This window comes from Periplaneta americana, chromosome 2, assembly GCF_040183065.1.
Source record: "Periplaneta americana isolate PAMFEO1 chromosome 2, P.americana_PAMFEO1_priV1, whole genome shotgun sequence".
Classification (NCBI taxonomy): domain Eukaryota; kingdom Metazoa; phylum Arthropoda; class Insecta; order Blattodea; family Blattidae; genus Periplaneta; species Periplaneta americana.
In genome coordinates, this window is record NC_091118.1 from 14787521 (window position 1) to 14811482 (window position 23962).

The window sequence follows — 23962 nt, forward strand, 5'->3', positions numbered from 1 at the left end:
TGGATGATAAAAGCTTCTCAACCGAATAATAACAGGCATTTCCCATATTTATTCTGCGTTTAATTTCTTCCCGAGTGTCATTTATATTTGTTACTGTTGCTCCAAGATATTTGAATTTTTCCACCTCTTCGAAGGATAAATCTCCAACTTTTATAGTTCCATTTCGTACAATATTGTGGTCACGAGACATAATCATACACTTTGTCTTTTCGGGATTTACTTCCAACCCTATCGCTTTACTTGCTTCAAGTAGCATAGGCCTATCCTTTATAAATGAAAAGTATAGTATTTAAAAATAAGTTTAAAATATTCCTCGTTTGATACCTTACAACTTTTGTATAAATAATTTCTTCATAAAATTAGAAATAGGAAAGTTACAAGCATACAAATGTTCCTGTCGTGCTATTCTAACTGCCATTTCGTATTCTGCAGTAGTCTACCGCAGCTTGAGGGACTCCTTGGACAAGTAACTAGGGTACTGCTAGACGCTGCTACAGATTTCAGATATGGCGTATAGTGGGATGACGAAACAGTCCGTTCCGTTTCGCACGTCGTGTTGCATTGTGTAGTGGACCGATGGGCGTTGTTCACGCACGTTACGAAATAGCCGAAATCCCGGGGCAGAGGTCGCGGTATGGCAGGGAAAACGACGGCTACCTGACAACATTGCTGTAACGCAGGCTGCATATCTCTGCACCAGATCAGTTCTGTAATATTTGTTACGCGGTTTTATAACATAACAGTCACGCTGTCTATACTGACACCGTTTAACTGAAATTTATAGAACCCGACGTCTCTAGCAGGTACGAAAAAAATAAGGTCGTCAGAGATATTAATCCAAATAAATATAGTAGAAGTGAAATAGTAATATGCGTTACAAGAGCGGTATGTTGACGTTTTCATGGTCGAGGAAAAGATTGAAAAAGCGAAACGTAGTTGAGCTTTTTTAATTTTCGAGAACATGAAAACAAACATACCGCTCGTGTATCGTACATTATTTTGTGCGAAGATCGTTTATTACATACCTCAAAGAGGAATTTCTAATTAGTTGCAATGAAATCTCCATCTTCGTTTCTGTTCAATGACGGCAACCTTGGAAAACAAATATATCTATCTTCAACATTGTTGCTATAAAATGTTTTCTGTGTTTACTATATTCCAGCAGGCCGTGATATACGTCTGATTTTTTTTCCCCCAGTCTATAAATGCGAACTTAAAACAAACGGTAAGGTTATGTAATGATTTATTTTTCATTTTAATATTTTAACAATATTATTTATATAACATATTGCAGTAATAACATCGGCATCTGGAATCTTGTTGATTTTTTCACGGCTTCCTTAATGTTACTTGCATTACAAATGCAGTAACTTTAGTGGAGTTGTAGAGTTTACTTAATTTTTGCAAATATTTAAAAACAATAATTAACAGTGCAATTTAGGTGAAATTGCAGTGGTAAGTTTCCAATTTATAGTTGTTACTATGTTAAACGTCTCTAAAAATAATATGTTAAAAGCCTAAAGCAGTAAAATGAATATGGCGCTTAAGCGGTAAGAAGAGGGAAATTGTTATGTGTGTTACGTTGGGAATACTGAATGTGGTATTTCACACTTACCGCGTATTGGTTTTGTGCGGAAAGCAAGCAAATACACACGATCTCGCACAAAATAAAATTACGGTATAAAAACTTAATCAGATACGATATAGCCTATTATGTGATAATAGGGAACATTGACTGCATGCTTTCATTACTTAATAGATTCTGAGATTCTTAATTAAGGCTGAAGATATGCCTACATATTTTGACAAAATGTCTCTTTATTGCAGAAAGCAATATAGTTTAATTGATTCCTGCAAGTTGACGTAATTGCTGTGTCTGCCGTCATCACAGATGAAGCACGACTTTGTTCATAGATTGTATTTTATGGGTGGTATAATGAAAATTATGGAACGTTGACAAGGAAACTAGAGTACTCTCATGAAACCTGTCCCCAAGCCGTCTTTTGTCAGTCACCTAGATTTGAAGTCTAGTGTCCACCGTACCGCTGCAAGTCGACGCTCTGGGCGTTCTAGGAATGAATGGATGGATTGGTGGATTGTCTGCTAAACGAGTGGACTGATGAATGAGTCGGTGACCGAGTATGAAAGGTAAATTAATGACTGGGTTAGTGAATGATGGTGCATTAGTGAATACTATTTTGTGTGAATAAATGCATGGGTGAATGACTCAATAATGGGTGGGTGAGTGAATGTGTTGTTGTGTTGGTGAGTAACTGGAGGCGTGAATGAGTAAATACGTAGGTAGGTGAGTGAATGAGTGGATGGGTGGATGAGTAAATGGGTATGTAAATGAGTGGATGGGTGGATGAGTAAATGGATAGGTAGATGAGTGGATAGGTAAGTGAGTAAATGGGTAGGTAGGTGAGTGAATGAGTGGATGGGTGAATGAGTAAATGGGTATGTAAATGAGTGGATGGGTGGATGAGTAAATGGATAGGTAGATGAGTGGATAGGTAAGTGAATAAATGGGTAGGTAGGTGAGTGAATGAGTGGATGGGTGAATGAGTAAATGGGTATGTAGGTGAGTGGATGGGTGGATGAGTAAATGGATATGTAGATGAGTGGATGGGTGGATGAGTAAATGGGTATGTAGGTGAGTGGATGGGTGAATGAGTAAATGGGTATGTAGGTGAGTGGATGGGTGGATAGGTGAGTAAATAGGTAGGTAGGTGAGTGAATGAGTGGATGGGTGAATGAGTAAATGTGTATGTAGGTGAGTGGATGGGTGGATGAGTAAATGATAGGTAGATGAGTGGATAGGTAAGTGAGTAAATAGGTAGGTATGTGAGTGGATGGGTGAATGAGTAAATGGGTATGTGAGTGGATGGGTGGATGAGTAAATGGATAGGTAGATGAGTGGATAGGTAAGTGAGTAAATAGGTAGGTATGTGAGTGGATGAGTGGATGGGTGAATGAATGAGTGGGTGATTTCGTGAATGAATGAGTGAATGGATTGGTGAACAAATGAATATAAGGGTGAATGACTGAGTGGGTGAGTGAATCGTTCCGTGAGTGAATGAGTGGATGGGTTGGTGAGTGAATATGCAATTGGGTGATTGATTGAAAGGGTGGATGGTTGAGTGAGCGTGGGTTGTTTCGTGGGTGAATGAGTGAATAAATGGGTGGATGAGTGGATAGGTGGGCCGATATGGACGAGTGAATTAATAATTCGGTGACTGAACATGGATGAGTGATTTGCAGTGAATATGGATTGCATTTTTGCGTGAATGAATGAATGAATGAATAGATGTATACGTGAGTGAATAGATAAAGAAAATGAAAAATACTCGTATCATCGATTCTTACCAGCTCTTATATTAAACAACTTTTAAACTGCAGTTATATAATACGAGTACAATGAAAAATATTTTTAACTGTAAGATTGAAAATACCTATCGTGACGTAAGCATCAAACGAGAGATTGATATTTATAGTCCAGAGAAAGTATGAAGCAAAATACGACAATTACTACTAGAGAACTTATTTATCTCATCTACTTATAAGCAGAATCTTTTATAGACTAGTAGTGAGAATTCTAAACCGATATTTGCCTTCGAACACACAATAAAATTGATCGAAACCCGGAAATGCAGGACACAATGCTAGAACACTTACACATTCAGCCCCGTATATCTGGGACAGCGGTTAAAACCCTATTGTAATGTGTTCTGATTTGTTGACCACAGCTCTAAAAGGCGTGCAAACTAAATGGAATAACATTGTCAAACACAATCACTTTCTACAACTACCTGAACCGCCACTCTTTCTTTTCCCACTTTATCTTTCGATATGAAGCTATCGTGTATGGCAGTTGAACTGGATAATAACGCTCCGAAAGTAAAGGGGTTGATAGATAGAATCTATCGACAATTTTCCGCCAACAGCTACTTCCTGTCCAGTTTTTTCTCGCCGCAGATTTGCCTTTCCCCCCCATGTTCAACCCAAGACAACACGCACGCTGGCAGTCTCTGGAAAGGAAAGGAGTCCAGCTCACCTCATCACTATGGTTACAGCTGACCTTGCTCATTGACCTCTAACAAGCATAAGCCTCACGTTTGACTTGTTCCCTGTTGATCATATTTTGTGCATTCTAATTGAGTAACTTCATTGCTAACTGGATCTTAGAGTTGCTTCAGTTCGGACGCGTAGTTTCTCATAGGTACAACTACAATTAAAACAACTCCGTAAAATCATTTGAGAGCGAAAGGTAGAATTTCTGGCCGTGTTGTATGCACAGTTTAAGGTTTGACCTTGGTGTTATATTGAAGCTACGTTCTTGTGTTCGAATCTCGCTCTGGGAATGAATATTTTACCATTTCTTCTTTTGTCTTGTAACGTCTATATTCGATGTATCAAAAGGTTTTGTGGAACACAAATTTGACTTATGTTGCCATGATCAGTCATCCTATAAAACAGCGATGGCCAAACTGGGTATCGTGATTACATAGTGTAATCAAAGACATTCATATTGGTAAGGGGAGTTTCGTGTACATTGCTCTCTGTCTCGCTCACGTACTGAAGGTAAGCAGTGTCGGTACCATGTCGCTCTACAAACCCTTGTCTCTAGCAGGAACAGAAGGTTTCGTACAGAATGGGAAGAGGAATTTATTCGCTGTTCTATCGGAGAAAATGTAATAATATGTTGCTTTGCTCAACGGTTCAATTAGTAGTAGTAGTATATAGAATACACAGGCATAAAAAGTATTATTATTATTATTATTATTATTATTATTATTAGTATTATTATTTATCAGAAAGTGTTACCATAATTCTAAAATGTGTCTCAATATATAGTCCTACATCTTCCCTTGAATTTTAAAATAATTACTACGCTATACCTCCATTTAAATTTCTTTTTTTAATCTTTGATGACTGTTATCAGTTATTTACTAGTTACTGATTTAATAATAATAATAATAATAATAATAATAATAATAATAATAATAATAATAATAATAATAAGAAATATAAAAATTGGAGATTTATCCTTCGAAGAGGTGGAAAAATTCAAATATCTTGGAGCAACAGTAACAAATATAAATGACACTCGGGAGGAAATTAAACGCAGAATAAATATGGGAAATGCGTGTTATTATTCGGTTGAGAAGCTCTTATCATCCAGTCTGTTGTCCAAAAATTTGAAAGATAGAATTTATAAAACAGTTATATTACCGGTTCTTCTGTATGGTTGTGAAACTTGGACTCTCACTCTGAGAGAGGAACATAGGTTAAGGGTGTTTGAGAATAAGGTGCTTAGGAAAATATTTGGGGTTAAGCGGGATGAAGTTACAGGAGAATGGAGAAAGTTACACAACACAGAACTGCACGCATTGTATTCTTCACCTGACATAATTAGGAACATTAAATCCAGACGTTTGAGATGGGCAGGACATGTAGCACGTATGGGCGAATCCAGAAATGCATATAGAGTGTTAGTTGGGAGACCGGAGGGAAAAAGACCTTTAGGGAGGCCGAGGCGTAGATGGGAGGATAATATTAAAATGGATTTAAGGAAGGTGGGGTATGATGATAGAGACTGGATTAATCTTGCACAGGATAGGGACCGGTGGCGGGCTTATGTGAGGGCGGCAATGAACCTTCGGGTTCCTTAAAAGCCATTTGTAAGTAAGTAAGTAAGTAAGTAATAATAATAATAATAATAGCTTTGTGAGTAGTAATAATAATAGTAATAATAATAATAATAATAATAATAATAATAATAATAATAATAGCTTTATGAGTAGTAATAATAATAATAATAATAATAATAATAATAATAATAGCTTTATGAGTAGTAATAATAATAATAATAATAATAGCTTTATGAGTAGTAATAATAATAATAATAATAATAATAATAGCTTTGTGAGTAGTAATAATAATAATAATAATAATAATAATAATAATAATAATAATAATAATAATAGCTTTATGAGTAGTAATAATAATAATAATAATAATAATAATAATAATAACAGCTTTATGAGTATTAGTAGTAATAATAATAATAATAATAATAATAGCTTTATGAGTAGTAGTAATAATAATAATAATAATAATAGCTTTATGAGTAGTAATAATAATAATAATAATAATAATAATAGCTTTATGAGTAGTAATAATAATAATAATAATAATAATAATAATAATAGCTTTGTGAGTAGTAATAATAATAATAATAATAATAATAATAACAGCTTTATGAGTATCAGTAGTAATAATAATAATAATAATAATAATAGTAATAGCTTTATGAGTAGTAGTAATAATAATAATAATAGCTTTATGAGTAGTAATAATAATAATAATAATAATAATAATAATAATAATAATAGCTTTGTGAGTAGTAATAATAATAATAATAATAATAATAATAATAATAATAATAATAATAATAACAGCTTTATGAGTATTAGTAGTAATAATAATAATAATAATAATAATAATAATAATAATAATAATAATAGCTTTATGAGTAGTAGTAATAATAATAATAATAATAGCTTTATGAGTAGTAGTAATAATAATAATAATAATAATAATAGCTTTATGAGTAGTAATAATAATAATAATAATAATAATAATAATAGCTTTATGAGTAGTAGTAATAATAATAATAATAATAATAATAATAGCTTTATGAGTATTAGTAATAATAATAATAATAATAATAATAGCTTTATGAGTAGTAATAATAATAATAATAATAATAATAATAGCTTTATGAGTAGTAATAATAATAATAATAATAATAATAATAGCTTTATGAGTAGTAATAATAATAATAATAATAATAATAATAATAATAATAGCTTAATGAGTAGTAGTAATAATAATAATAATAATAATAATAGCTTTATGAGTAGTAATAATAATAATAATAATAATAGGTTTGTGAGTAGTAATAATAATAATGATAATAATAATAATAATAATAATAGCTTTATGAGTAGTAATAATAATAATAATAATAATAATAATAGCTATGAGTAGTAATAATAATAGTAATAATAATAATAATAATAATAATAATAATAATAGCTTTATGAGTAGTAATAATAATAGTAATAATAATAATAATAATAGTAATAATAGCTTTATGAGTAGTAATAATAATAATAATAATAATAATAATAATAATAATAATAATAATAATAATAGCTTTATGAGTAGTAATAATAATAATAATAATAATGATAATAATAATAATAATAATAATAATAATAATAATAATAATAATAGCTTTATGAGTAGTAATAATAATAGTAATAATAATAATAATAGTAATAATAGCTTTATGAGTAGTAATAATAATAATAATAATAATAATAATAATAATAATAATAATAATAATAATAATAATAATATAGAGAAACTTACTGAATATTACGTGCTAGTGTAGTAATGAAACAAGCTATTAAACTCCAAGAACTGGAATCAGCCTTAAATCATCGTCATGAAGAGAAAGATGACATAAAAAAAACGCAAGGAAGCCGGCTATCTGGTGGCAAACGAAATAGCTCGTTCTCTTAAGAAGGAGAGTTTTGTAAATGGGTAATGATCAAGATGGCTGAACTAATTTGTCCAATGAAAGTTGTTAATTAATTTTGAAAAACTGCGCATTTCTCACTGAATATCCAGAAGAGAATTCAGGAAATTTCTGATTGTGTTCATGCGGAATAATAAAAAAAAAAGCAAAAAAAATTTGTATATATTTTTAATTGGTTCTTGATGACAGTAGTGACATTACTGATACAGCAAAGCTTGCGATTTTTATTAGCGAGTTGATGAAGAACTCAATGTTAGTACACGAACCACCACTGGTTGTAGTTTTCATGCCATGAACATCTCCCCCTTTGCCCTACTTCTTATACTGTCTCTTGCGTGTAATCACTCCCGTTCGAGTTTTGGTCACCGCTGCTATAAAATGATGTGAACGAATCCATTTCTTTACATAAGAGAAGTTCTCATATATACAAAACGTACTTAGAAGAGTTTATTATAATCCAGAAGGAGGAGGAGATTGCAATATATTTTTAATAATGTACATCTTGATTACATGCTTTTAAGTTTTGTATCATCCACACCTGTGGAGTAACGGTCAGCGCGTCTGGCTGCGAAACCAGGTGACCCGGGTTCGAATCCCGGTCGGGGCAAGTTACCTGGTTGAGGTTTTTTCCGGGGTTTTCCCTCAACCCAATACGAGCAAATGCTGGGTAACTTTCGGTGCTGGACCCCGGACTCATTTCACAGGCATTATCACCTTCATTTCATTCAGACGCTAAATAACCTAGATGTTGATACAGCGTCGTAAAATAATCCAATAAAATACATAAATAAAATCTATGTAAGGCACCTGTAATTGGAAGCCTGCTTCAATTGGTGGTGGATTTAAATAAATAAATAAATAATTTTTTTCTCGGAATGTATTCAGAAATAAACTCCGTAAGTGGCGGTAAATCCTCTTCAATCACCATGTACTTATATAAAATTAAATAGTGTCATTTAATTGCACTATTTATCCCTGTCCTTTGTTTTTAATTACTTGCTATGAATAAGGACAGCGCCCTCAACATTGGGAGGTATTACCCTCAGGGGCCGTATTTAATAAATTATCAAGTTTTTCAATTAAATAAATTACTCTGCATTAATATAACATACGTGTCCGGGTGGTCGCTGGGTGGAGTCGTTTCGTTGCCCGTGGCAACAGATTCCTGCCACGCTATTGATACCCTTGACATTTCCACGTGGTCTGTGCGTATTATTAACAGCTCGGATGTACTGCTAAATGCGAAAATTTAATGAGGAACTTTAATTTGACTTTGTATGCGATGCAAATTTCACGCTCCAATGTGCAGACCTTCCTAACGCAGACCTTTACATAAATGCGTGAAACCCTTCAAGGCTTGGATTCCGGTGCAGATTCTTTACCTCCCACTGAGCGGTGTCCACGCCCAGGTATTTAGTCATTGTCGCTAATTTGTCTCGTCAGAGGTTCGAATCTCGAACCTTGTACCCAGCGGCTAGCGTAACAATATTAGTGCAATTTATTTTATGTATGTTTTTATTTCAAATCTTAATATCATTACCATCCTCGCATATAGAAGATGAACAGTAAGTAATACAGTAGAACTTGGTTATAGCGACCTCGTTTTGTGCGACACCTCGCCTATAACGTCAAATATTCTGTGGTCCCAACTAATTCCCCATAAGACATATGATTTCCTACTCGCATATAACGTCATTTTCAACCTTAGTTTGGAATAAGATTTTTCTGAGGACCAAAGTATTTTAAGAAATATTTTGTTGAAATCTGACCCTGACAAATTCTTTACAGTCTCCTTCTGTCAAAGACCTCTGGAATGCGGGCGGATTCCTATGAGGTATTAGATCAGTTTCGACAGGAAGTTTTCACTAAGTGCACGCATTTTAATGCAGAATGTCAACTAAAAGAAGTGAGTGACGCTTTAGAAGTAATTAGAATTATGAACGTGTTCTATGAAGCTAGGGAAGGGAGCAGTGAAATTGCAACTGAAATTATGAACATAGAACGTAATTTAGCCCTAGAAAGTGTGTATTGGGCAAGTAGAAGACAACAGAGTAAAATGACTGATTACTTCACTTCTAAGTAAAGTAGTTTGGTGAGTACTGAACAAACTGTTTTAATACAGAATACTGTATTTATAATTCTGGGCCTACGTGTATTTTATTTTTGTTCATTGTAGGCTTAACTACGACACTCGTTTATAACAACGTAATGTTTAAGGTCCCTTGGATGTCGTTATAATCAAGTTCTGTTGTATTAATTTCAGGGAATTAGTCTCTGAGATATTTCAAACAAAACAGTTTAACATACTTCAGCTCGTTTTGCTTCCTTTACTAGATAAAAATTCTTTTGTATGAAACATTTCATAGCGTGTTTTGGAAAAGCCATTGATTTAATTCCCAATATGCTCAGTCAATTTAAGGGGGTTAGGTACAGCTTACAGGAGTAAAATTTTGGAAATATTCAACATTTTTTTCCTCCATTACTGTATACTTACTTACTGGCTTTTAAGGAACCCGGGGGTTCATTGCCGCCCTCACATAAGCCCGCCATTGGTCCCTATCCTGAGCAAGATTAATCCAGTCTCTACCATCATATCCCACCTCCCTCAAATCCATTTTAATATTATCTTCCCATCTACGTCTCGGCCTCCCCAAGGGTCTTTTCCCCTCTGGCCTCCCATCTTGTACAATAATGAAAATTCGTATGTGTAAAACACTTTACTTCTGCTATATGAAAAAAATATATATTTTTACGATTAAAAAAATATTTATATGTCTTTCAAAATTCAAAATGGTGGCAGTTCACTGTGCAGTGACGAAGTATTTCCTTCAAAAGTCATAAACTTGATAACTTTTTCATGTTCTCTCTCTCTCTTATTTTATTTCTGAAACTCGTGTTTACAATATCATGCTCTTTCAACTACATTCCTTAATAAATCATTTTTTTTTTATTTTGTGTTAGAAGAAAATACTGACATTTGACCATTTTTTAAAATGAATTTATTTTTTATCAGATAATTTATCAAAGATAGAGAAGCGATTTTGCACCATTTTACAGATATGACATGCATAAATACAAAAATTTTCATCACAGAATGTAGGCTAGTTTTTGAGTTATGAGGTAAATGCTTCTTCACTACACAGTGAACTGCCACAATTTTCAAATTTGAAAAATTAAATAAATAAATATTTTTTTATCGTAAACATATTTTTTTCATATAGCAGAAGGACAGTTTTCACACATACTAATTTTTATTATTGTACACGATACAGTAACGGAGGAAAAAAATGTTGAATATTTCCAAAATTTTACTGCTGTAAGCTGTACCTACCCCCTTAAGAGAGCAATGTATTTTGATAATAAATAATTGAAAGGATTTTAGTTTTGTCCTTTAAATGTGCAGAAATTTGATGTAATATTTTAAAATACCTTTGCAGAACGAAAAGTTACATTTGTTCTGATCAAATTTCTGCACATTCAAAGGACAAAACTAAAACTCTTTCAGTCATTATCAACAGTAATTTCACTAGAGGTTTTGATTTATCTAGAGAAAATCAAAACTCGAGTGGGATTTAATTGACTATTACACGATTAGAAGAAAGTATATAAAGATTAGAATCAATAAAGTACTCTAATACAATAAAATATTACTTCGGAATATGTATTATATGTCTTTCTCGTATTAAATTCTATCTTACTTGGTTAACATGTTTCGGCCTGTTATTGACCTTCTTCAGAACTGGTTGTTGCTGGTCTTGGCGCCTTTTGTTTTGTTTCCTGTGGGGGTGTGTTTGTGTAGTGTAATGTGGAGTCAAAGAGAGTGTGTGTTCTGAAATTGAGTTGTGTTTTGAGAATTTAATTTGGGTGTGTGTTTGTGTGTCTGTATATTTCATATTGTTCTAGTGTGTTTAGTTTCTGACTTTTTGGTTGGATGTGTAGAATTTCCATGTCTGTGTTGATGTCACTGTAGGTGTGGTTAGCATTTGTGATGTGTTCTGCATATGTGGAAGTGTTTTGTAATTTTGTTGTGGCTGTGATGAAAGACATATAATACATATTCCGAAGTGATATAATGTTAAAAGTTGTGTAATCAAGATGTAGGTATAATAAAATATTAATTGACTTACTGAAATTCTATTTCACTAATGTTAGCTTCACCAAAACATTTCAACGGAGCCGCCATTTTCAGTTGACTATCTATGCGGCAAACAAATGACGATCGCATGGCATGTTTTATAGTACCGTAAAGAATTTGCAGTTTGAAATGTTGGCAAACAAAGAAACAAATGCTAGGGTAGTGATAAAAACAAACAAATGCTAGGGAAGCGATAAAATTAAACAAATGCTAGGGAAGCGATAAAATTGTGCGATAATTTAAAAGCAAATGAATAAACAAAAATAAAAATCATAAAACAATATCACAAAATAAAAATTGGATCTAAATAAAATACTAAAGGTAATATCTAATAGCAAAAAAAAAAAAAAAAAGCAGTAAAAGCCGAATTTCTCCATAAATTTTAACCAACTCAATTGAACTTGTTTTTGTTATTTTTTATTATTTTTAGTAGGTTATTTTACGGCACTTGTATCAACATCTTAGGTTATTTAGCGTCTGAATGAAATGAAGGTGATAATGCCGGTGAAATGAGTCCGGGGTCCAGCACCGAAAGTTACCCAGCATTTGCTGGTATTGGGTTGAGGGAAAACCCCGGAAAAAACCTCAACCAGGTAACTTGCCCCGGCCGGGAATCGAACCCGGGCCACCTAGTTTCGCAGCCAGACGCGCTGACCGTTACTCCACAGGTGTGGACTTATATAGTAGAAAATAGTGGAATGTGTTAAACTTCTAAGTTTAAACATGAAAGTACTAATACAATTTATCACTTGAATAAGTCAGAATTTTTTTAAGTAGGTTATTTTACGACGCTTTATCAACATCTTAGGTCATTTAGCGTCTGAATGAGATGAAGGTGATGATGCCGGTGAAATGAGTCCGGGGTCCAGCACCGAAAGTTACCCAGCATTTGCTCATATTGAGTTGAGGGAAAACCCCGGAAAAAACCTCAACCAGGTAACTTGCTCTGATCGGGAATCGAACCCGGGCCACCTGGTTTCGCAGCCAGACGCGCTGACCGTTACTCCACAGGTGTGGACAAGTCAGAAAATATCAGCTCAGAAAATTATACTTTGTGTTAAAATTGAATTACTGTACTTTAACAATATAAAATATTACATTTGTTTTGACTTTGTAGTTTGGAATGGAATACATTCGGTGCAAATGTACTTTCTTCCCTACCCCTTCACATGAATTTGAAAAAAAAAAAATTGGGAGAAATCGCCACTCACGGACAAAAGTGCCGGTAACAGACTTTTTGGCCCCAAAAATGGAACGTGGCATCTAAGGAAGTCAGATACCGCTAAAAAAAATCCCGCTAACGATTAGATTAAATTCCTTCCGACTCCTTTCTTTAAAAAGAAGCTAGATCTAGTTGGAAAACGGCTATATTGGTAACACTGCTCCGTCCTGAATAGTATTGCAGATGTATCAAGATTGTTCGGAATTCCCACAGACGTATGGAGAACCAACTTGCTTCCTTTTTCGGAAACAAGTTTAAAATTGCTCACGTCTTCTCAACTGACCTTTCATGAACGTACTGTAGTTTATCATCGATAGTACATAAATCTCTGAAGTATATTAATAGACGGGATTTCATGCACTCTCTGTGTCTTCTTTCACGATTCGCATATTTCATACAGTGCACAGAGAAACCAACAGTCAAGTTGGAAACGTTTAATTTCGCATCGAGATGTACTCAGAATCTTGTAAAAGGCGGACGGACATTATTCCAGTGTGGAAGTTATATATGTCTCTTTCTGTAAGCCTTAGTGTTGTCTGTATAGACACTTTACTTTACCTGGAAAACCGAACTTGAATGCAGGGGAAAAGACGGTCAGAGCGTGATGCTAACCACATCTGCTCCCAGTACAAAGGTCTAGGAACTCCGCATCCTGCTTTGCATCTTAGTAATATTTGTGTACCAACACGTCATCTTACCTGCAAAAGATGGAAAAATCACAATTAAAATTAATCGACTTATCTCTCATATTACTTAAATATGTTCTATAAGAATGTTAGATGTTGTGGAATAGTATCATCATCATCATCATCATCATCATCATCATCATCATCATCATCATCATCATCATCATCATCATCATCATCATCATCATCGAGCGTTAATTATTATTAGTAATTAGCATTTACTTTTAGCTTAAATTTATTTTTTTTTAAATATATAATTTGTTTCTAATTCCTTGTTTTTTTAGCTCTTGACTATCTACAACGTTCTCAGAGTTGTTTAATTAGCCTAATCTCTTTTAATATTGCGTTCATGTTTGTTTTTGCTTTTCATATTGTATTTTGTATTTTAATTTTAAAATTATCGTTTTCTTTTCTCTCTGGCTGAATACTAATGGCCTTAGTACCTCCGCCAGAATAAGTGAATGATTGAACGAATGAATGAATGAATGAATGAATAAACTAACAAGTAAATAAATAAATAAGTAAATAAATAAATAAAAAGTAAATAAAATAAATAATAAACAAGTAAATAAATAAACGAGCAAGTAAAAGAATAAATAAGTAAATAACCGAACAAGTAAATAAATTAAATAAATAAATAAGAAAATAAATAAAATAAATAAATAAATAAGTAAATAAAATAAATAATAAACAAGTAAATAAATAAACGAGCAAGTAAAAGAATAAATAAGTAAATAACCGAACAAGTAAATAAATTAAATAAATAAATAAGAAAATAAATAAAATGAATAAATAAATAAGTAAATAAAATAAATAATAAACAAGTAAATAAATAAACGAGCAAGTAAAAGAATAAATAAGTAAATAACCGAACAAGTAAATAAATTAAATAAATAAATAAGAAAATAAATAAAATAAATAAATAAATAAGTAAATAAAATAAATAATAAACAAGTAAATAAATAAACGAGCAAGTAAAAGAATAAATAAGTAAATAACCGAACAAGTAAATAAATTAAATAAATAAATAAGAAAATAAATAAAATAAATAAATAAATAAGTAAATAAAATAAATAATAAACAAGTAAATAAATAAACGAGCAAGTAAAAGAATAAATAAGTAAATAACCGAACAAGTAAATAAATTAAATAAATAAATAAGAAAATAAATAAAATAAATAAATAAATAAGTAAATAAAATAAATAATAAACAAGTAAATAAATAAACGAGCAAGTAAAAGAATAAATAAGTAAATAACCGAACAAGTAAATAAATTAAATAAATAAATAAGCAAATAAATAAAATGAATAAGTAAATAAGTAAATAAATAAACTAAATAATAAATAAAATAAATAAACGAACAAGTAAATAAATAAACAAATAAATAAATAAACTCTAATAAATAAATGAAAGAATAAACAAATACACGAACACAAACACAAAGAAATAATTAAATAACTAAATAAATAAGAAATAAATACATAAATAAATAAATGAATAAGTTTCTACAAGTATGAAGGTGGAAAAATTGAAATATCTTGGAGCAACAGTAACAAACTCGGGAGGAAATTAAATACAGAATAAATATGGGAAGTGCCTGTTATTATTCGGCTCATAAGCTTTTGTCATCCAGTTTGCGCTCAAAAAAGCTAAAAGTTAGAATTTATAAAACAGTTATATTACCGGTTGTTCTGTATGGCTGTGAAACTTGGACTCTCACTTTGAGAGAGGAACAGAGGTTAGGGGTGTTTGAGAACTAGGTGTTTAGGAAAATATTTAGGGCTAAGAGGGATGAAGTTACAGGAGAATGGAGAAAGTTACACAACGCAGAACTGCACGCATTTTATTCGTCACCTGACATAATTACGAACATTAAATACAGGCGTTTGAGATGGGCAGGGCATGTAGGACGTAAGGGCGAATCCAGAAATGCATATAGAGTGTTAGTTGGGAGACCTGAGGGTAAAAGACCTTTGGGAAGGCCGAGACGTAGATGGGATGATAATATTAAAATGGATTTTAGGGAGGTGGGATATGATGGTAGGGACTGGATTAATCTTGCTCAGGATAGGGACCAATGGCGGGCTTATGTGATGGCGGCATTGTACCTCCGGGTTCTCTGAAAGCCATTTGTAAGTATGTTGTCGAAAGTTTTCACTTTAATTTTCGACCATTATATCCATATTTGTATCCCACCTTCCAAAATTGAACTCAGGACTGCGCGAATTGCTTTCTGTGCTGATATACGTTAATGTCTGCATTTTTTGCAGCGAACTTTTGAATTAGTGGTGAGGGAGTTTGAAGATTCTGTACTGAGTCTACAGTGCAAGAAACTAAATATCTCGCATCACGTATTTGTAGTACAAAAACCCCAAAACTTCGTATCACGTTGAATACAATGAAAGTTCCCAGATCATAGGCCTACTGGACGTTTGAAATGGTTTTCCCTCTCTTTTTCGCTCTGATTTTCTCCACCGTTGGACCGGGGAGCTGGAATTCCTGTGTCGTTCACTAGCCATCCACGCCTTAGTTAATTCGCTGAATTTCTTCCTTCATTAGCCACGCTCCGGTGATGCTTGCGAACCCTTCGGGTCAACGTAATGGTGCTGTCAGTACCAAACAATTAAAAGTTTTCACTTGTATTCCGTAACTTAAAAAACGAAAGCAGAACTAATCGTTAAATCTCTAGGGTGAGATGTGTTAATTTTCTGTAAAAGTTTTTGTATTTCCCCAACAATAGAGTTCAGGTCGTTGCACGATCTGATTTTTTTTTTCTGTGGAGTCTTTGGCAATGAAAACAAAATTTCAACCGCACCCCAAAGCTCGATTCACAGGATGTTGCTAATTACGTGGAGAAAGGATCTTAAGGTGATTGTGGGATGTATTTTATTTAATAGGAATATTATAATTGTATAGCTGTTATTTCTGCAAACGCTCTCTCTCTCCACAGCATAAAAAGCTGTATTTAAAATTATAATTAAATATCATACGTATTAATATTCAAGGTTTTTCAAAAGTGATGCAAAATTGCAATTAGATTTGAATGAAGGGATTTGGTACAGAAAATTCAACCACGTCAAATTTTATATGTAGGAAGGAAACAATGTATTTTTGCGGCTATTGTTGTGCGAGTTGACGTCATCAAGAACATTTTTAAATGACACCTGTAGTTTTTTTTAATAGCATGTATGGGAGAGCATTATTATTTTTATGCTCGACCATGCCGAAATGTAGTAATTATACTCCTGATAGCAGCCCTTTAATGGACCTCATTAAAGTACACCTATTCATTAAAGTTCAGGTGTTCCACCAATCAGGAAATACCATTGTAGCAATATGAAAGCGCAAGTATCGATTATTCTCGGATATGCAATCGAAAGACAACTAGCGCGAGACATTTGTTTCTCGGAAAAAATCAATACTTTCGCGTCTGCGCACATATCACAATTTACGAGGTATTGCACAAGGTCAGTCAGATATGAATAACATGAATACTTATGAATAATTTCAAGTTAGAAATATGGTCGAGCATAAAAAGTCGTATGAAACTTGACTATAATGGTAATTAAGACGCTCGTATGAGAATTATAAAACTCGCTTGCGCTCGTTTCATAAACATACTCGCGTCTTAATTATTACCATTATAGGCTCGTTGCATAATGTACTATTTTAAGTTATACATAATTAATTTGTTTTTCTTATTTCTTATTCTTTTTCTTCTCCATTGTTTTATTTTTTTTCCATTATAACAACAATTTTATGGTAAGCTTTGTCTTCTAGGCAGCCTTCACTTGGAGGAAGCTGAATAAAATTTATTCGAAATAAAAACAAAATGGTTATGGTTGCTATGGTAACAATTTTACTATTTATACATTTTGTTAATCCTTGTGTTATGTAAGCAGTTTTATTGATGAAATAAAATAAAACAAGATGTTCTTAACAGAAAGTAAAAGAATTGAGATTCTGATGATGATAGGATTTGATGACAGAAGACATACACAAGGAATATCAACACTTTTTAAGGAAACTCATCCAAATCGGCCATCTATTTCTCTGTCAACTGTGGGTAGAAAAGAAGCGAAATTCAGAGAACATGGGCATGGCAGGGGCATAAAAAGATTATATTCCGTTAAGAATATCCTTTTTTTGTTAGGTTAATTTATACACGCTTTAATGTCTATGATCTTATCGCGTGTTTAAGATCTGTGAATATACGAGTAGGCCGTTGTTAATATTGTTGAGTTATTTTTTTCTTTTTTTGTGTGTTCTAGATGGCTTGTGTTCATGTGATTGATTGTAGATATTTGATTAATGTTTATGATATTGGTGACTGAGGCGGTGATGAATCATGGTATGTAAATTCCCAGTCCATCATTTGCCTTTTGTAACTGAAGAAAACCATAAAAGCCCCAGTCAGATTGGTCGGCCACGGGGTTTGAACCGGGAATCTCCCGAATATGAGTCTGAAACGTTACTGTCTGAGCCAACTCGCTCGGTAGGAATATATTGTCTTATGCTCATTACATCACTAAAAAGGTTTCATAACAAGGAATACCAAAATGTATCAACAGTAAATTTGTTACCATAGTAATCATGATGATAATACTTATGTACAAAAAAAAAAATGAAATACTACATAGTCTATAGCAGTCCCAGAAAAGTATTTTCATATGTAGAAAATCACATATTACTTTCGTAATTTTTTTCCAACACTGTTTTACTTTTATTTTTTTATTTTTTTTAAATGGGAAAAGACAAAGTATATGATTATGTCTCGTGACCAGAATATTCTACGAAATAGAAATATAAAAATTGGAGATTTATCCTTTGAAGAGGTGGAAAAATTCAAATACCTGGGAGCAACAATAACAAATATAATTGATATTCGGGAGGAAATTAAACACAGAATAAATACGGGAAATTCCTGTTATTATTCGGTTGAGAAGCTTCTATCATCCAGTCTGCTGTCAAAAAATCTGAAAGTAAGAATTTATAAAACAGTTATATTACCGGTTCTGTATGGTTGTGAAACTTAGACTCACTTTGAGAGAAGAACATAAGTTAAGGGTGTTTGAGAATACGGTGCTTAGGAAAATATTTGGGTCTAAGAGGAATGAAGTTACAGGAGAATGGAGAAAGTTACATAACACAGAACTGCACGCATTGTATTCTTCACCTGACATAATTAGGAACATTAAATCCAGACGTTTGAGATGGGCAGGGCATGTAGCACGTATGGGCGAATCCAGAAATGCATATAGAGTGTTAATTGGGACACCGGAGGGAAAAAGACCTTTGGGGAGGCCGAGACGTAGATGGGAGGATAATATTAAAATATATTTGAGGGAGGTGGGATATGACGATAGAGACTGGATTAATCTTGCTCAGGATAGGGACCAGTGGCGGGCTTATGTGAGGGCGGCAATGAACCTCCGGGTTCCTTAAAAGCCAATAAGTAAGTAAGTACTGTTTTGCTGGTTGGAGGTATGAAATTCTAATAATAGAGTAGTAAATTGCCAATTATTTATTAAAATATTTTTACAGCAGTATTTTACTAGGAAATAGCGTATCTTTACAAATCACAATTTTTTAGTTACAACACAATTTTTTCAGGGAGTGCGATATAAAACATCCTCTTTCAGATGATATTATAAAACTATAGAATGCCATTTTAAAATGTTTTCGATGACGTCATAACTCACACAACAATAATCTGAAAAATGTTTCGTTTGCATAAAAACATTCCTTTATAAATAGGCCTACGTCTGATGTGTCCGAGTTTTTGTTTAAAATCCCTTGATTTGCAATTATTCGTTACTTTTGAAACACCCTGTAGAATTAAAACGTACAATTAAATAAAATAGCTAATGTGAACATAAGTACATTCCAACGACAGTCGATTAAAATGGAGGGTTGCCAAGCCGAAGTCATTGAAGGCGATGAAGCAGCGCTTTCAAATTCTTTGACCCAGCATTGTTGTCTGCAGGAGATTTCCCACATTTCCATAAACAATAACTCGTAATCCAATAAAAGCTGTAAAAATTGTAGTAACAGTGAAAGCTGGCCTCTCTGTGAAGCCGTGGTAAAACTGTTGGATGGATCACGCACTCCTGTCTGGCAGATGTCTTTATAGCGACGTGCAAAGAAACCAGACTTTTTGGCCAGTCAGAAACAGAAAGATAATGTAGTAGAACCCAGTTTATCAGTTGTGCAGAGTAATTTTATTGTAGTCAGTTTCATTCCATTACAGTCCAATCCATTCCAGCCAATCCAGTTCATTCCATTTCAGTTACTACGGCTCAGTCCATTCCAGTCACTTCTGTTCAATTGATTCCAGCCATTCCTGTTTAACCAATCCATTCCATCCAGTTCGCTCATTTCATGTGCATTCTATTCCATCCCAGTCCCTCCCCATTCTGGTACATTCGTCAATCATGAAAATTCTGACTACCAATGTAATGGTTTACTGCAATTTTGTGGTTTTAGGTCATATTTTATTCCAACTCTCTTGTTTCATTTGCCATTGTCATTTCAGTGACAACAAATTGGCATAAAAGTGAACTAACCTTACAGTACTTATATGTATTTTTTGTCCCTTTGATGTCTAAAATAATAAATAAATAAGTAAATGAATAAACAAATACATAAATAAATAAATGAGTAAATAAATACATAAATAAATAAATAAACTAATTAATTCATTAATTAAATTTATAAATAAATGAGTACTGTTGCTAAATAAATAAATAAGTGAATTAATTTAATTTAATTTAATTTCTTCCTGTAACCACTACAGGTTGCCATCGACAAAGAGTACCATGATACAATAGAGTAAAAGCCTTGAGGCTTAGTGATAAATTGTTGTTAGAGTGAAAAATAAACAATTTGAATTATATTGAAACACATGATGTTAAACGAAGTAACGTCAAGGAGATGCGAATTAGTCATGGTCCATATGTATGATGCCTGAAAATAGCTATTGAGCCTTTGAGTGCCGCAATTGTTAGATCTCTTAAAATACTTTTATGCAGGCCAAAAGATTTACAGAAGTCGACTAGGAACCGGGGTATGGTCCCACGGGCTCCTATCATTAGTCCCGTAATGACGATGGATTCCAGATGGTATTTGTCCTTATAAAAACTGATGGAAGGTTCATATATATATATATTCCTTTTTTCCTCGTGTACTTCTTCTGGCTGGTGTTCGTGCGATTCGAATCTCACAGTAGGGTCTATGATGTAACCTTCAAGAGAGGGAGGTTTAAATGCAATGATGTCAATTCTTCGATTACTGCCCTCACTGGATATGCCGTGTACTTCTTCATATACTGAATAACCTTTGTTCCTTAAGGCAGTTGCTATTATAGATCTTACTGTATGATGCCGCGTATTTCGTAGAAGTTCACCATGTGGACAGGCCCCCAGGACATGGGCAAGGGTTTCAACCTCCCTGTCGCAATGTCGACAGAGGTTACTGCCCGAAGACCTGCCAGGTACACTACGCACAGCTGACACGTTCGCATTCATCTTGATTGCTTCCCTCCAGTAGCTAAGTAAGCAAGTAAATAAATAAATAAGAAGATAAATAATTATATAAGTAGAAAAATAACTAAAGACATAACTAAATAAATAAACAAACTAATTAATGCATTAATTAAATTTATAAATAAATAAGTATCGTTGCTAAGTAAATAAATAAGTCAATAAGTAGCTAAGTAACCAAATAAATAAATAAATAAATAAGTAGAAAAATAACTAAAGACATAACTAAATAAATAAACAAACTGATTAATTAGTTGAATTGGTAAATAATTAAGTACTGTAATAAATTTAATTGATAAACAAATAAGTACGTAGTTAAATAAATAAGTAAATAAATAAATAAATAAATAAATAAATCAATAAGTAGCTAAGTAACCAAATAAATAAATTAAATAAGTAAGTAAATATCTTAATAAGTAGCTATGTAACTTAATAGATAAATAAATAAATAAATGAATAAATGGATATATAAGTAAATAACTAAGTAAATACGTAACTAAATAAGTATATAAGTAAGTACATGACTAAATAAGAAAACTAATTAATTAAATTAATTGATAAATGACTAAGTACCGTAGCTTAATAAATAAATAAGTCAACAAGTAGCTAAGTAACGAAGTAAAGAAATAAGTAAATAAATATATAAATAAGTAATTAAGTAAATAAATAACTAAATAAGTATCTAAGTAACTAAATACATAACTAAATAAATAAACAAACTAATCAATTAATTAAATTGATAAATAAATAAGTACCGTAGCTAAATAAATAAATAAGTGAATAAGTAGCTTTGTAACCAAATAAATAAGTAAATAAACAAATAAATAAGTAATTTGCTGATTGAGTATATAAATAATTAAACAAACAACTAAATGAATATATATATATATAATTAAAAAAACATAAGTAAGTAAATAAATAAGTTAATAAAAGTAAATGAGTGAGTAAATTAATAAACAAGTGAGTAAGTAAATAATAGATAAATAAATAAACAAGTAAATAAGTAATAGCTAATGGTGTACTTTGTCTTCTAGGCAATTTCTATTTATGGAAATTACTTAATACTAAATAATTAAAATAAGTAAGTAAATATAATTTATTTACATGTAAATAAATAAAAAATAAACAAGTAAATAAATATGTACATAAACAAATAAACAAAGAAATGAACGAATAAATGTTTTAAATAAATAAATTAAGAAAAGAGTGGCGCCTGAACTGATGTTTTTCCCCTAGAACTTAGGAGATATAAGGTTGCTTGTACAATATTTTACGTTAGTTTAATAGAAAAAAAACACAACAGATTACATTCATGTAAATAATTTATCCCCATCTATACAGCTCACTTAATCTCTTAGCGTGTTTTAAGGTATATAATTACATATTTTAATTTAATAACAGTAATTTGACTGGAACAATGTAAAGGTTGAATGTCGGAATGAAATGAACCGTGAAGTAAGTTTCTTGAGGACAAAATTAAGGTATTGCTAGGGCGCTATAACCTTGCGCATTGCGTACCTTGATTTTGAACGGGGTGCAAGGCCGGGTGGCGTGAGGTGCCTTTCACTGCCCCCTGGCTTTCTTATTGTCAAACCTGAGTATTACGACACATGTTCTTGGCCGGCTGGCTTTGTGGAATTTTACACGTTACTTCGGGCTTGATATTTCATATCCACCGTGTCTGTTTCGCTTGGAGGGTCGTGGGTCGTATCCCATGACCGTATCTTAACTTTACCCGTTTTTGTTATTAATTTCTGTCTAATTCTAAAGGAAACTTGAATTACGAAACGCATTTGCAAATACTAGTGTCAGTAAAACAACTACAGTATCGAATTTTCCCACGAGACCAACTGACAGCAATGTACAGTAATGGCAAAAAAAAAACCGGAATAATCAAAGTCCACGAAATGAGCCACTGCGCATGCCACGCCCGCATTCACAAGATAGCGAGTAATCTATTGAAATTGTTGTAGTTTCGACTGCTGACGTAGCCCATTTGAAAAGCTATTAGAAAATAAGCTGGTAAAATTCATGTTCTGGGAATAATAAGTTAATTAAGTAGTCAAATATCGCTGCAATCGAAAAGTACTGGGAATAAATTTGAATAAGAAACAAAAAAAAAGTTTCCTTCTCAGGCAGGATTCGAACCACGAAAATCTTAGTTACCAGTCTATCGTGCTTTGGAGTGAACAAGGCTCTGAAATCAACTACAAGGGTCGGTCCGTTTTTTTTTTTGCCACTACTGTACAGGTTACATGGAAGGGAGAAAAAAAATTACACTTCTTTTAAGTTTCAGTTATTATTATTATTATTATTATTATTATTATTATTATTATTATTATTATTATTATTATTATTATTATTGCTGTCTTTAATAAATTGTGTTTCAGCTATATCCGTTCCCATGGAAACAAAATGAAGTAGATTTGTTTTCGTTGTATTAACCTTATTAAAGTCCATGGCTGTCTCTAATGAATTGTGTTTCAGCTAATAATAATAATAATAATAATAATAATAATAATAATAATAATAATAATCCGTAGCGCTACAGCCCACGAAGAGCCAAGACCACCAGATCTGGACGATCATCCAACCAGAATAGAGGTATCGTGTGGTTAGCACGATGAGCCCCCCAGCCGTTATAGCTGGTTTGCGTAAACGGATTTCGCTACCTATCGTAGCTCCCCAAGTGCATCACGATGCTGGGTGGGCACCGGTTCCATACACTGGCCGAAATTTCATGAGAAAATTTCTTCCCCCATGAGGAC

At 32.6% G+C, this 23962-nt stretch overlaps 1 protein-coding gene across 10 annotated transcripts in view; it reads right to left on the reverse strand.

The window, feature by feature from the left end:
- Positions 1-23962, reverse strand: part of LOC138713849 (nuclear pore complex protein DDB_G0274915-like) — a 543049-nt gene that overhangs the window by 202958 nt on the left and 316129 nt on the right. The window lies entirely within an intron of this gene.